This window comes from Dermacentor andersoni, chromosome 5, assembly GCF_023375885.2.
Source record: "Dermacentor andersoni chromosome 5, qqDerAnde1_hic_scaffold, whole genome shotgun sequence".
NCBI classification, from domain to species: domain Eukaryota; kingdom Metazoa; phylum Arthropoda; class Arachnida; order Ixodida; family Ixodidae; genus Dermacentor; species Dermacentor andersoni.
The window spans coordinates 200099960-200115246 of record NC_092818.1 but is presented as its reverse complement, the minus strand read 5'-3'; the positions used below and the strand labels follow the sequence as shown (position 1 = coordinate 200115246).

General features: G+C 47.9%; 1 long non-coding RNA gene across 1 annotated transcript; it reads left to right on the top strand.

Moving 5' to 3' along the window:
• Window positions 1–7684: 7684 nt before the first annotated feature.
• LOC126532358 (uncharacterized) lies at window positions 7685–14889 on the top strand. Its single transcript, XR_007599760.2, has 3 exons — window positions 7685–7771; window positions 13625–13949; window positions 14646–14889. It is a non-coding gene; the product is annotated as an uncharacterized lncRNA (long non-coding RNA).
• Window positions 14890–15287: the final 398 nt, after the last annotated feature.

Sequence of the window (15287 nt, the reverse complement as noted above, 5' to 3'; positions counted from 1 at the left end):
ATATATTCAATAACTGTTCATTGACAACAACAACATTAACAAGAACCTGGTTTCATTATTTGTATTTATGGACGGTTGTATATTATGCGTGTCATGCTTTCTTTTTTCTTGCATCTTGTGTGTTGAAGTCCGCCTCTTGATTGTCGTGCATATATTATTTCAGACAGCGACATAGAGAGAAGCTTTTTATCAGAAAACAGAGTTTGGCCGGCGTGTATGCAACCGCTCACGTGATACTCTGTACAGGGAGGGGGAAGGGGTTAAATGATTCCATAGGAAGGTAAACAAAAAGATTTTTTTAAGCATTCCTTCCATATTTCATATGTGTATCTACCTCATTTGTACACCTGCGCATCTCAGACGCGTACATGTAGAAATTAGTGTGGTGCAACTAGTCCTAGCCTTTTATCTCTCTATGCTCCTGTATAGATCGAACTGTGCGCTCTATACTTTTTCAACCTTTCACGTTGTTTCTTTCTACCATAGAATACTTATTTTATTATTATTAGTGTTGCTATTATGTGAAAAAGAGTAGCCTTCACCATTATAGGGTGCCAACGTCTGTTTCTTTTATTTTCATTTCTTAACAACAGCGACAACCACAAGGAAGGCGTTGTGTACTTGCTTACCGAAGGCCACTCACGCGAACTGCCTTTTTGTGCCAGCCGCCTTCGCACCTCGGGGTCGACGAACTCGAAGCTGCTCGTCGGGCCGCAAATGTAAATCGGCAGAGATGCACGCACGTGCTGCCCGAGCGCGCGTGCACAACACCCCTCGCTTCCTTGGTTCCTCACTTCTTGAATGCATTTCGCAGCCAAGGCCTGCCAGCCGGAACTAGCTCTGTCCTACCACCTCGCCGTTTCTCTCTTTCCTTTCATTTTCTTTTCTTTCTTTCCGCCCTTTAATGCGTTTAGCATTCTTTGAGAGCTGTAACCGCAATTCTGTGCGACTGTCTAACTGTTCTCGTGGGCCGATACCAAAGATAGTGCAGTATAACACAGCGGTAAGATCCCACGGTGGTAAGTGGAGCGTTTTCTTATTATTGCGTTATCAAATATATGGGGACGTACTCTCGGACTATCACTTTCGGCGATATTATCGCCTTCGCGTAACGCAGTGCGCAACCAGCCAATCAGCTCATCCGATTTCGCTCAACCAGCCAGTCAGCGTGTGCCTGATGGCCGAGGCGACAGTATCGCCGAAAGTGACCGCTCCACAATGCGTCCCCTGGTCACTCCAAGAAAAATTTTGCCATCTTCGTCTCCGTGAGGTTCCGTATATATTTAGATATATGTATTCTGTATGCCAAGCCGTGCTATATGACATGCGGTATACGTGGGTTATATTGCCACACCATTACATCACTAAACTTGCTCATACCGCGTCTTACATTGCTGACAAATTTCTTCCTCATAGTGTTGACAATGGCAGCCTACAAACAAACTTCATGAAAATAAACATGGAGAACGCTGCTTTTTATGTTAAATCTTCTATAACTAAAATGTTAAGAATGCAGAACAATAACAAAGCTCAAACCTGAAAACAATATAACTTTATTGGCGTGGCTGTGCGCTACTTGCGGGTTTGACACAGGAAAGAGGTGTGAAACATACCCGATGCGGAAAAGTGGTGGTAAAGTCGCTAAGAAAGACGTTGGTTTCATTTAATAAACATAGGTCAGATTGTCTGATGGCAGGATTGAAACAGAGGACCCGTATCACAACAACTCGTTTTAGAGCGATGCTCTTAGGCGCCATATACTGCGGCGAGCGTCGGCGTTGCTCCTCGCAACAGACCGAAAGCGAAGGATGAACGCCAAGTGCAGCGGGACACAAAGCCTGCGATAGCAAAGAGAGTGCGAGAAAAAAGCGGAGGAGAGAGCAGAGGCGGAAAGCCGAGGAGGAGGGCATGGCGCAAGCGGGACAAAAAAAGCGAACTGCCGCGAAAGACGGTCTTTACGGCGACGATTGCTACGAGATGGCGCCCGAGTTGCCCGCGTCGTCTGATGGAAACATAGCGCAGCGTGAGCGGAGGATTCTTTGCGGCGGCTGCTGTGAATCACGCCTACACGTCACCCATTAGCGAGGCAATCGCGCCACACATAGATCCGGCTGCAACGCACGAGACAGATTGTCCGTGCCAGCCAATATATCGCGAAATGAAAATACGTATACAGCTGCGCTCAAATTTCGCCTTAGGGAGTATCGTAATGTTTGTGATCATTTTTTAGTTAGCCAGCGTACGTCTAGTTAAATTCATACTGCCACTCCACTTACGAATAAAGCGTCTCGTGCAATATTCTAGCACGTTGCTATCGCATTCATTGCTTCGCCCTTATGGCGAAACTGCGATATTATTTTTTCTTCCTTCGTAACTGCTAGCGTTTTGATCCTCCTCTGGTCGACGACGCGGACGCTGTCGTTTCAGATGCGGGCTCCTGGTCGTAGTGCCGGGAGGTGGTCGCAGACGCTGTGCGGGGTTCTTGAGGAAGCGGCAATTTCTCTATGAAGTGGCTCTCGAAGTACCCGCTGGCTCCCGCATACCGGTAACGCACGGGGTAAGAGGAGCACCACCCTTAGCGCATAGTGCTTCTTTCTTCTTTGCCACTGGGAGCACTGCACAGGGTGCCTTCCTTTATGCACGTGACACACTCCCCATGCCACGACCTCCGCGCGATGGTTCTTGACTCATATGGGGCAATTCATTCCCTCAGTGGCGCTCTGTCTGCTGGCGTCACATGTGCTGGCGTCAAATGAGAAATACCGTGTTCAAGAACAGGTGGCGCCGCTCTGATTTTCCATTTTCGTAATTTTCTAGCTTAGAAAAGTTCGGCTCTCTCTAAGAATGACGAATTCGTTGTTACAGGAGCCTAAACTTCTTTCTAATCTAACTCTTCGGCCTCGACTACCGTGCAGTCCTGTAGTGATGCACTGGTGATCTCCTTGAGGTCCGAATTAACCACCGACGCCACTGCTCTGCTGTTGTGTCTTCCGTCTTTGACGAACGTTGCCGCGTCCGTATACCTTGTGTTGTCCTTGTTCGCCAAGGTTCTCTGCACGTACTCCTTTCTTGCTTCTCTACGCGCCTTGTGCAGGTTCCGGTCCATATTCTTGGGTTTCGGTGCGACTCGCAGTGTACTGCGATACTTGTCCGGAATGGCCTCGGTACGTTCGATCTCTTGGATCATGTTGCCGCCGCCATATCTTCGCAGGAGCACCCTTCCCGTGGGGGTTTGCATCAACCTACGTGTCTGAGAGCATAGTAGTGCTTCTCTTAGTTCACTGAAGGTATTGTGCAGTCCCAGGGCCAGCAGTTTCTCGGTCGATGTGCCCTGCGGCAGGTGAAGCGCAGTTTTGTACGCCTTTCGCTGTATGGCGTCCGCTTGTTCTTCTTCTTGCTTGATGCATTTGTGGTAGGGAAGGCTATACACCACTCTGCTAACCACGAGGCTCGTGACTAGCCTAAGTGTGTCGCTCTCCTTCATACCGTGTCTCTTGCTAGATACTCTGTTGATCATACGGGCTACCTGCATGGTGGCAGTCTTCAGCAGTGTCAGAGTATGATTGCACCGTTGATTGGACTGAAGCCACATCCCCAGGATCCGAATGGTGGTCTTCTCCGGAATGCGTTGTCCCGCGAGGTATACGTTGAGGCTGAGCTCATCGCTTGTAGGGACCGTTCGATTTTGTTTGCCTCGCCACACCCTTCGAAGCTCGGACTTCTCCGTCGAGCAGGTGAGGCCCCTGGCCCTAACGTAGGTTTCTACGCAGGTGGCCGCTTTTTGCAGGCACTCTTCTTTTTCGCTGAGCGATCCCCGGTTCACCCATACCATGATGTCGTCAGCGTAAATGGCGTGCCGTATGCCTTCAAGTTGTTCGAGTTGTCTTGCTAGCCCGATCATTGCGACGTTGAAGAGGATGTGGGAGATGACCGACCCTTGAGGAGTTCCCTTGTTTGGGGTGCGAAACTTCTGTGACCTGACTGCTCCCAGGCCGATTGTTGCTGTCCGGTTAGAGAGGAAGGCCTTGACGTAGCCATGAATCTGTGGCTCTGGCAGCACTGGAGGGCTATCGATCTGGCAGGTCCCTAACAATAATAACAGACTCTCAAGCAGCATGCCGTAATTATACAAACGGCAGAATTGGGCGCAGAGCACGCCACATACTCTGCTCATGCGACCCGGGAAACAAAGTTCAGCATACCATAATCTGGGTACCAGGGCACACTGGCATAACAGGGAACCAAGAGGTGGATAGGATAGCTCGAGGGCATACCAACCGGGCGTCCGACACATCCAGCCTTGAGGAACCCGAGTCAGTACCCATGGGCTACTCAGATATCCTAAATTATTATAAAGGGGTCAGACTGAAGTACCCACCCCCGGATAAGGATCTAAGCAGAGAGGATGCTGTTGCATGGCGACAACTGCAGGCGGATACTTTCCCGAATCTAAAACTTCTGAATAAAGTTTTCCCTACACAATATGAGGCTAAGTGCCCATGGTGCGGAGAGAAACCAGATCTGTACCACATATCATGGGCCTGTCAAAATATTGAGTCCCCAACTATCTATAAAATTAAAAACCCGAGTGCGTAACAGTGGGAGAGTATGCTTTTCAGCGTAAGCTTGAACGGCCAAAAGCGCCTAGCAGAGCGATCTCGCGGGTTGGCCATACTCAGTGGAGCCTTGGACTAGGGCACCAACCCTGTGATTGCAGACAAAAGAATCCATAAGAAGATGGAAGAGGCCGTCTGAAGCCGCGAATATCTCTTTTCTAGAGCCCAATAAATGGTTTCTGATCCGATCCGATAATCTAACTCTACTTAATATTTCCTTGTGCTTCTAAGGGACTCCAGCTGACCAAATTATTCTCAAGTCCTCCACTGCGTCTTTGTTATAGCCCCTTTGTTTTGCTTATGGAAACGTTCAAGTCAAAAAGCCGATCACAGTGGGCAGCTAAGGGAGTACGAGGATCGATATCTCGCCCCTCCAACACTTTCTCAGGCATCTTGAAAAGGAACTGGTGATGTTTATTGAGAGGATCCTGAAAAAAAAATACACGTCGGTGGGACCTGGCTATCGAGCGGGGTCGGTAGCGCGTGCGCAATTCTTTCCTCTTGTCCTCGCTTGCCCCTCATCTCTTGTGCTGCGTTCACTATTGCAGGATAAATGTGTGCTTTAAGGTCCCTCGTTTTTTAATGAGTTCTGGTGCTGGCATCGCCAAGCTGCTTTCTTGGAGCTTGCTTGCCGGAGAGTGCTTCAAAACTGTGCACTTTTACTGGCTGTGGATAAAGGAAAACACCGCTATTTGGCACCCTTCTTGTGCCCTTTATTCGTCTCCACGTTGCTTTTCAGGCAACGCGTTGCAGTGGCACTTACATAGTTGGGTGGAATGTTTAATCGACAGCAGTTCTCTACGCTGCGCCCACCGAGGTGGCGTAGCGGCTATGGCGTTGCGCTGCTAAGCACGATGTCACGGGATCAAATCTCGGCCACCGCTGCCTCATTTCGATCGGGGCGGAACGCGAAATCGCCCATGTACCGTGCCTTGGGTGCACAGTTAAATAGCTCCAGGTGGTCTGAATTCATCCGGAGTCCCCCACTGCGGTGGACCTCATAATCAGATCCTGGTTTTGGCACGCACAATCTCGGAATTTAATTATTCACTTACAGTGCACGAATGCTTCACTGTAGGCGTACACACACTGGCAGTTTGCGAACGTCATACTCTCGATTACGTGCACTTTCGTAACACGTTGTGCAAGCTTGGATCCGGCGGAGGCGCGCACGGTGCGGCGTGACTTTGCGTGCAGCGCCCGGCAGCGCTCTACGCGACCTCCAGAGAAGCTGTCGACGAGAAGCTTTCTTCGCGACAAAGCCAAGCCTGTCAGACATGTCAAGTACGTTGGGAACCTTCGTTGGCTACCATTTGACACACTGCAGTGCTTCTGCAGCTTTGGTTCTGCTAAGGAACGAAATACTCCGTGACAAGCAGCCTGCGCATCGAGTCGTTGGCAGCGTGATGGATGCCCAAGGCGTTCGCCAGCTGCATTCCGCAGAGGTGCGGCAAACATCGCAAAGAGGGGGTCAATCCGAAGAGGTGTGCTTGCGGCGAAGACTGAGAAGACAGCATACACTGAACAAAGCGGACCTTTGCAGTCCGTCATCCCGCAGTGATATCAGAAACTACATATGCATTACCGTGACGTCGGTCCATCCGGGTAATTTTCTTTCCAAATGGCATATAAGTTATATAATTAGCGATGCTTCGAATAGAGCACACGGCAATAAAATGTTCGTGCATTGAACTTGGCAATCAGCAGCTTCCCGTAAAGCAGCATACAGTGTTTATTTTCCCCTTTCTTCTTTTAGTGTAAATGAACAACCCTTAGGCTGTATTCGCAATCAATCACTTTCGGAATTGAATTGAACTGGATGCAATCCTTGGGTTTTACGAGCGAAAACCAAGCTTTGATTATGAGTCACGCGATAGTGAGGGACTCCGGATTAATTTTGACCCTCAGGGCATCTTTAACGTGCCTCCAATGCACGCGACAGGGGCGTGTTTGCATTTTGCCCCCATCGAAACGCGGCCACCACGGTGCCCCGTCAGTAGCAGTGCAGACAAACTGATATCCATTCACGATTTTCATTTCGCAATGCATGACTACGCATGAACTTTACAATTAAACCTTCAGTCGCGCCGTAGCGCCGCTTTCAATTAGCATACTTCAGCTCTCCTCGACAGTCAAGCCGGAAGTCAAAAAGCAGTGAGAACGTTAAGCAGTGCACAGCTATGCGCTGGATACATATTCAAGGATACAGGAGGTCGGGAACTAATTCGAAAAGTAAATCAGGTCCACTTCGCAGCCTGTCACAGAGAAGCGACGATCGTCTGCCTATCACCAGAGAACGTATACAGATGAGCGATGAATTTGAGGCATCGCATCACTTAAAGCGACGGAAACAGAACGCTCGTTGCTTGGACAATTCCCTTGGGCGCCCCATCGGCTCACGAGCTTGCAGGTTTCTCAACTCAGTGTGTGTGTGTGTGTATATATATATATATATATATATCCTTTTGGCTATCGTCTCTTGGGAAGTAGCGGCTTCGAGCGAAGACAATGACCTCTGGTGGGCACTGCCATCGAAGCGCACGCTGCCTAACAGCTTGGCAGGAGGAGTCTACAGCCGCAGCCAACTCACTGCTGCCGCACAGCCGTCGAACGCTGCAGAGGACCTGCTCACGCATACATCAGCGTCATACCGGCGGTGACAGCGGTCTTCCGGGTCTTCCTCTCGCTTCTCTCGGATGCTCGATCCGTCCCATGCGGAACAAGCGGAGCGTGGTGGGTTCGGCGGTAGCGGAAAGGCCCGCTAAGCGCTTCCGACCGACGCCGCAGCAACGACAACTGTGTTTGTGGATCACTCATTCATCGGGGAAAGAACAGCCATCAGGGGTACAGGGGAGGGAGTAACATCGAAGAGTCCATGAGCGCTGCACACGGGGACAACGCGCTCTTAGCCCCCCTCATCCCCCCCCCCCCCCCACACACACAGCAGCGTCTGATTTCGACGAGCACCCGTCGTTCGCCTTCGTTTCCGCCGAGAGAGCGTCGCTCTATTTAGCCTCGCCTTGTTTTTGGTTACCGCGTTTGCAAGCAGAATAAAAAGGCTGCGCAACCTGGCCGACGGTTTTCAGACTCTCGATCGTTGCACCGATAGGGATCTTTACTGAGCGTTCTGGAGCAGCAACATGGGACGCACCAGCGTAAGTGCAAACTGTCCTGGACGACCATTACTGATCGAGACCCGCACTGCACCCATGGCATGTTTCTGGAACCCTGAGCACGAATTGCACCTGTGTCACCGCCCTTTCGATTGTCTATACGCTCTCACACCTCCCTCCACGCACTTCCCGAACCACCGGTGTCACCAAGATCACAGCGCTCAGCACCATTAGCATTTCTCTCTCTCTCTTTTCTTTCCTTTTTTTTTGCAGAGAGTGTGAAGCTGCTGTAAAATATCCCGTGTCGAAGTTTCACGGCAGCGTCTCAATTTTCTTGTAACCATGCATGAGGGAATGGCACTGATAGTCTTAAGCGTGGACCACCATACCTCGACCGCACTAAAGTTTCACGCAGATCTTGCATCCCCTTTATAAAACAAAGCGTTTTCGCGAATCCTCCGGGACTTCGCTCATCACCTGGCTATCTTGCCGAATAGCTCTACACATGAGCCACATATATAACGATTCTGCCTCTGTTGCCAGCAACATTACGCAATGAACAATAAACGGTGCCTAAATATCCTCCCTGCAACAAGTACACCCTTAAAGCGCATAATTTCTTTACTAAAACGAAGTTATACATTCTTACTGTCTGTGCTTTCAGAATTCGCGCGTCTCTTCGGTCTTGCCCTGCAAGCTGGTTGAAAGAAATGCATTTTACGTAGCTGGCACTGACGGTCGGCAAAAAGACAGAAGTCCACAAGCCATAATTAAGGCATGCAGATACCCGTCCGTATCACCCAAGGAAAAGCAAACAAAACAGCTGTGTAATACATCTGATTGAAATGGACAGATATTCGACGCGTTGATGCGCAGCTTACTTCAGGTTGCCGTGGCGCTTCAGTTGTTTGACAGTGGCACCTCAATCCACAATACAAGGTATGATGACACAGCTAAAAGGTACAGTCAACCACAAAAGTTTACGGACCGCTGGATCTCAGAAAACGTTCAATTTCCGAGCAGCCTATAACAGTAGCCAGTAAAACTGAACACCACAATGTTGTCCACATATACTAGTAGAGGCTGTAAATGCGAATACTAGGCTGCATTGTGACGCTGCGCAGATTTTCAAACTTCTCTCAGATTTTGTGTTCCGTCATATCTTCTGGTTGACTGTATTTCTGGCACAAAAGAAAAACCGTTCGGAATGCTCTCTAACACAAGTTCAGCGCACTTATTCCCGTTTTTACTTGTTCCAGGACGCTGGGAAACGTGTCTAATGTGTTTTAACGCTTTCGAGTACTTGCATAAATAACTTACTGCAAAGTCCGTAATCCTTCCATAGACTTTAAACTTTGTTTGCACATCACAAATAACTTGCCCTTATATGGATAGAAATCGGGGAATACTTCTACGCACATCATATGATATTACGCTTGAAAATGGGGAGAAAGCGATTAGTCAGCAATTATCTGCAAAGGCATTAATTAAAGCACCAAGTTTACTGTGGAAGCACATCACTCTTTGCACGTTCCCAAATTTTGTCAAACACGAACTCGATGCTGGATTTAATTCAGGAGACTGGGAAACATTGAGTATAATCGATGCATAACGCTTTCGAAGACTTGCATGAGTAATATTTCTGCAGAGCCTGTAGTTAATTGACACTCGCAAAGCGGTTCCCCACATCACCGATAACATGTCCCCTGTTCCCTTGAATTGTAAACATTGCGTCAAATTCAACTTTTTTTCATTACACCGGACAAGCTTTATGTGCTGTTTAGAAAACACCCTCTCGATGTTCTCGAATGCCCATGTAATTAATTTTCTACAGAAGTTGCAATTAGATTTTACAGCTTATACTCGGAACAACGTTGTCCGTAATATCCCTTGGTGTCACGTTTAGTTCATTAAACATATCGGCCGAACAAATACGCACCTGAGGTGATTACGCCTCTGAAGAGGAAGAAAATTAGTATTTCTTAAATATTTCCTAAACCTTTATTTAGCTAACACACTAGGCCTTCGGTGCCCGACCTCTCGATGCCTTCCACCCTCTCCATATATAAAGACGTTACAGCATTTGTTTCTCCCAGGACACTGGGGAACTTTGTAAGCGTGTCGTATAACGCCTCTGAACAGGCAGTAAGCGTTTATAAAGCTTTACTGAGCACCTACAATTAACGCCAGCACTGCAACCTCTGCCCGCGCAGCTCTCCTATAGCATCGCTCCTAGCACATTGGTCGTCTGTGCTAGAACCTTCCCCAATGACATGGGCCGCTGGGCCGCTGCATCCTACGCATCTGCATCACTTTTTGAAACCTCCATTCAGATCAGCGCTCCTCTCAGGGCGAGTACTGCAGTCGTAAAGTTGGGGCGCCCGCGTTAGGCAGCCTCCGTACAGCCTGACCTCATTTGTCAAAACGGCCTGAGCACGCTGAGCGCAGCAACGTGTACAAGGAAGGAAGAGGAACTCTAGGAGCTGCTTATGGAGGAAAGTGCTCGGCCTCTCCGAGAAGGCCATGAAATAAGAATGCGATATCTTACTGTAGATTGATGCAGCCTCCGCTGCTTTCAGTCGTATTTTACGCGCCGCAAGCATATGCTGTAGCTCCTACAAAGTTTTGTTTAGCTGACGGAGCCTAATGTACAAAAATTTACATGGGCTCAAACACAGTATTGGAGGACTTGATTAATTTTTACCGTCTTAAGTACTTTAAAGGGCGAATTAACGAGAAAACAAGTTAGGCTACTGTAGTCATTGACACTTCAAAAATACAAAAACATTCTGCTCTTACCACGAGACGACGCTCAGCAAGCCACAAAAGACGCAAAGACCAAATACCGGCCATGGCGCCACCGCCTTCAAGTTACCGCATCAGCTCGCCATGACGTCATAGATTTTGACGCCACTTGCTCGGGCATATAGTCAAATTTTCATCGCTAAAAATGGACTACATTGTTTTTTTTAAGCAACCAAGAACTCAAGTTCGGAAGTTTCGAGAAGTTTCATTGGGCCACGACAGCACAAATGCCAGAAAATACTTTGAAATCCGTGACGTCCACCCTGACGTACCGGCTCTATGGTTTCGGTGCATAATTAGGAAAAAAAAATCCAACTTTGACCTTCACTCTCTCTTCTAATAACCAGCATATTACCACAATATTAACGAAAATAGAGTTCTGAAGGAATATTCTGTCAAAGTAAAGAGATTTAAGTGTTCCTCTTCAGTGTGCATTTAACTTGCACACAATGCTCAGCACACGCTTTTATTTATGTGTTGTTTTTTTACCCTGCCTGCAGTACAACGCGGGCGCAATGTCCGGGAGTCAAACCCTCGACCTCGTGCTCTGCAGCAGCCTGCACATATTAAAAAGGCATGGTTTCTTAGGAGGAAAACTCGTCGAAGGTTCACTTTCCCTCGCCTCGACACACATTCTTGCATCGTGCCGTCACCAGCGCCAAACACTCGCTTTCTTAGAGAATGCGCCGAAGGATATGAAATCGTTCATTTGTCGGTCAGTAAATCCGCGTTAAAGAACTCTTCGCTTCTACGTGTGTCACTTCAGTTGCAGTTCCCACATATGTGAAGCAGGACCTCAAAACCTGCTTCTGTACACACTTGCGTAATACAGCGTCGTTTATGCAACCGATCTGAAGGCGATTTCGCGATGTGTGGCGGAATCGTCGGTGGAGAATAATTATCGCCTGACATCTCGATGGCCAAGGCGGCGGCGACCAAAGGGACCGCTCGGCACGCGTTGCCGCCACAATGCTTCCGCGGTGGCGCTCCCTCTGCTTCTTGACGCGTTCTAGCTCCGCGCGTTATCTCTTGAATGCATCGGACGTCCTCCATCGATGAACGGTGCTTTTCAACGACCGAGACTTGCACGACACAAGTGCGCGACCGCATTATTGAAAGCAAGCTTACGTCTGCGACTCGTGCACCGTCTCTTCCCACTTTCCGACATATAAAACGGAATAAAAAGAAAGAGTGTCGTGCTTAGTGCAATTGCTACTGGGCTATGCAATTTGTAAATTCGAATTATATTTAGGTGTGTATGTAGAGCTTCGATATAGGATGCACAACGATGAATCAAGGTGACAACGTCAATTGTGAACATAAACACCGACATCTGCTTACTGCGCTATAGTTACCGTGATTCCATTTTAACTTCTCCTGTGCATGTGCGAGCACTCAAACGCACGCGTGACTTCTGGCCATGCATTCAGAGGCACTCAAATATGCCAGTGACTTTGAAGAACCGCAGCCGCCCTCTCGCAGCTTTTCGCATTGTTGACGTCTGAGACCGGAGACCCAGTACCTTTCCTTCGTGAACGATGCACTTCATTGTCCTCTTGGTGCTATTTCCCCATCATTAGGTTGTAAACCAGATCCAGCCCTGATCACATTACCTGCCTTTTCCACCTCTTTCCTTAACTCCTTCTCCCTTGTCTCGCCTACTCAACCCCCTCCCATCAGCCTCCCCCCCCCCCCCCGAAAAGAAGAAAGTAAACAAAAAATAATGGATTGAGAGAAAGAGCACCGTCATCGAATCTACAGAGATAAATTTAGCAGGTCGTAACTCGGTCGCATTGGCAAAGGTTCACTTATGCGCGCATTCTGTCCGCAACTGGTCACTGCCGCGGCGGTTGTCTCCTCATCGCACTGATCGCAATCATGAGTGCAGTGCCTCTTTTCTCCCTGAAACTTGATGGAACATTGGATAGAACGGCGCGTTTCGTGGACGGTAGACAGAAAAAATGCACGGAGGACAGTCGCCGAACCTCAACTGAGCTTTACTGCAGAAACAAATTACACGTGCAGCAGTTGCTGCTCAGAAACATTGAAAATAGCATTGCCAGATCGCCCATTGTCAGCGCGAAAGCAGGTCATCATGTCTCACTTCACTACTGAATGTCCTGACCTGCGCAAGAATAAAGACACGTTTCTAAGCCACGCATAACACCATTTTACGCTCTTAATGCACGTGGACTTTGAAACTTATTGCTCAAATATATCTCTTCTTTCTTTGTCAAATTAAGTGACGCGGTGCTAATACAAGCCTCTCCTTGCTTGCTTATGCAAGGAAGTTGCATTAGCACCGCGTCACTTAATTTGACAAGGAAAGAAGAGATATTTGCGCAATAAGTTTCCAAGTCCGCGTGCATTAAGAGCGTAAGATCGTGTTATGGCGTGGCTTCGAAACGTGTCTTTAATCTTGCGCAGGTCAGGTCATTCAGTAGTGAAGTGAGACATGATGACCTGCTATTGCGCTGACAATGTCCGCTCTGGCAATGTTATTTCCAGTGTTTCTGCGCAGCAACTGCTGTTCGTGTAATTTTTTTCCGTAGTAAAGCTCAGTTGAAGTTCGGCGACTGATCCTCTGTGCATTCTCTGTGTCCCGTCCTCAAAACGCGCCGTTGTAACCATGTAACCATCAAGCCAGCAGTGAAATAACACGTCCAAGTCTCTTGCTTCCTGAAACTCTCGCTGCCCCTCGATTCCCTCTTTTTGGGAGAAATAAGTGGGTTTTGTTAGTGAGAAGATTTGTCTGTCTCGTTCACCACGGCTCTGCGGATTTATCTCGAAAGAGCAAACACTTCTGTTTATCTTCTTTCCTTACGTTGGTTTAAGCTTATATTCATGATGAGGGGAGGGGGTATATATGAGTTAAATATAAGTACTTTTATTTAGGACATCATGCACAGCATAATGGTATTGTCTTTTTATTTTGCAATGCAATCTAAAAATATAGCCATAACTGCAAGCGTATAGCTTGCTGCTCATGTTCGACAATTCGAGTGGCGGTCCCCTTATAACTATGGCTGAATGTTCGGCCCTCAAGCCGCAGTCACCGGAAATAACCACGTTGTTCTTTTTCTTTTGCAGTTTCTTTGGTTGCTGCTGCTAGTGGCTTCTGCAACAGGCAGCTATCGAAGCTACGGGCACTACGGATACGGTTACCCCTTTCCTTACTACGGCCTCGGATATGGGAGGTACGGCCTCGGGGGATATGGCCTCGGCTACGGTCTTGGAGGCTACGGTCTGGGAGGCTACGGACTCGGGGGCTACGGGCTCGGACATGGCTACGGCTTTCCCAAGATATGGGGCTGACAAAAAGGCGAAGAGAGGCTGCCCCGCATAAAAACAAAAGATCTCCAGGAATACAGTAAAGAAGAGGCTCACATTTTTTTCAAGTGGCACGTAGCGTGAGGTGAGCGGCTTCTCCTCGTTACTTGGAGCGCGAGGGAGTTTTCAGACTTTTGAACAAAGCATATCTAGCTAAATACGATGGCTGTGACCTGAAATTGGCCTTATTTTTTTTTTTCTATTAAGCAACACATCTTTGTTTCGTGCGCACTGAAATGTCCAGGTGCGCGAAGTACCACTTAAGTTGGTTGGCCAATAGATGGTAAGTTGCTACGAACCGTCCCTTAATCTACCGCATGCTCCTATGAAGGACTGGATACCTATGCTTGATTAGCATACAGGAAGACTAGAATTTTTGTAGGATTTCCTTCAGGTTTCTTATGCTTTCCGAACACCTTTCGCTGCACATTGCGACATCGAACATTAACGGTAAGTGAAAGAAGAATGAGAGTTGTCACAATGCTTTTCTAGCTACACGACATTCATTACATCTACATGCGTCTAGCTGGCATGGCGTCTCTAGGCATCGCTGTTAATTTAATGAGTAGTCTTTTCACAGTCAGTCATCTTATTTTAACAAAATTAGTTTAGTAGAAACCGTTTCAACAATATAGCTTTTAGCGCGCACATACCAACCAATGGCCTCTTTGATGACGCTTCTCAATGGGGTGACGACTTGACGTCAAAACAGTCAAGAACGCCTAATCTAGTTGGTGTTTAATTTGATCTTAAATGTTGCCACTGCCTATGTGTTTTGTAGGTCCATTCATCAAGATCCCAGAGGGCACTTGTTCAAACCGTGGAGAGACCCGCCTAGAATGTCATCACCTATGAAGTCAACGCCGCAGATTGCTAGTCAATAAAAGAAGTGAACGCTTTCCATGCACTCTGGACACATGACTCGGAGCCGCAAAGTGAAACTGAAAGTATTGACAAGCCCTTCTCGCAGAATGAACACCGTGTATCTAAGGAGAGATAGAGAATAAACATTTTTATTGGGTGAATGCAGCTTTGGAGGTGTATCTAAGGAGGATTCTTGCTATACATCAAATCGATTTCTGTGCCAACACAGCGCTTCATAATCTACCCTTACCCATGATGTGTGTTTCTTGTGTATTCTATGAAGCATATCATAATATCCTTCCAAATCTAATATCCTCACCCACCTTTAAAAGCTGCTACAGCCATCGTGGCTCATCGGTTAACATGCTAGTCCGATGTCGGTACTAGCATGTTAACTAGCCATAGCGCGTGACCTCGCTGTAGCAACATATATTGCAGTCGACGCTCTAAGAGTGCACATTCAACATTTCGCAATGACAGCCTTTCACCATCTTGCTTGCCTGCCAACAACTAGGCCACATAACAGTTTCAGCCGTCTAGTAACTACTCACGGAACATC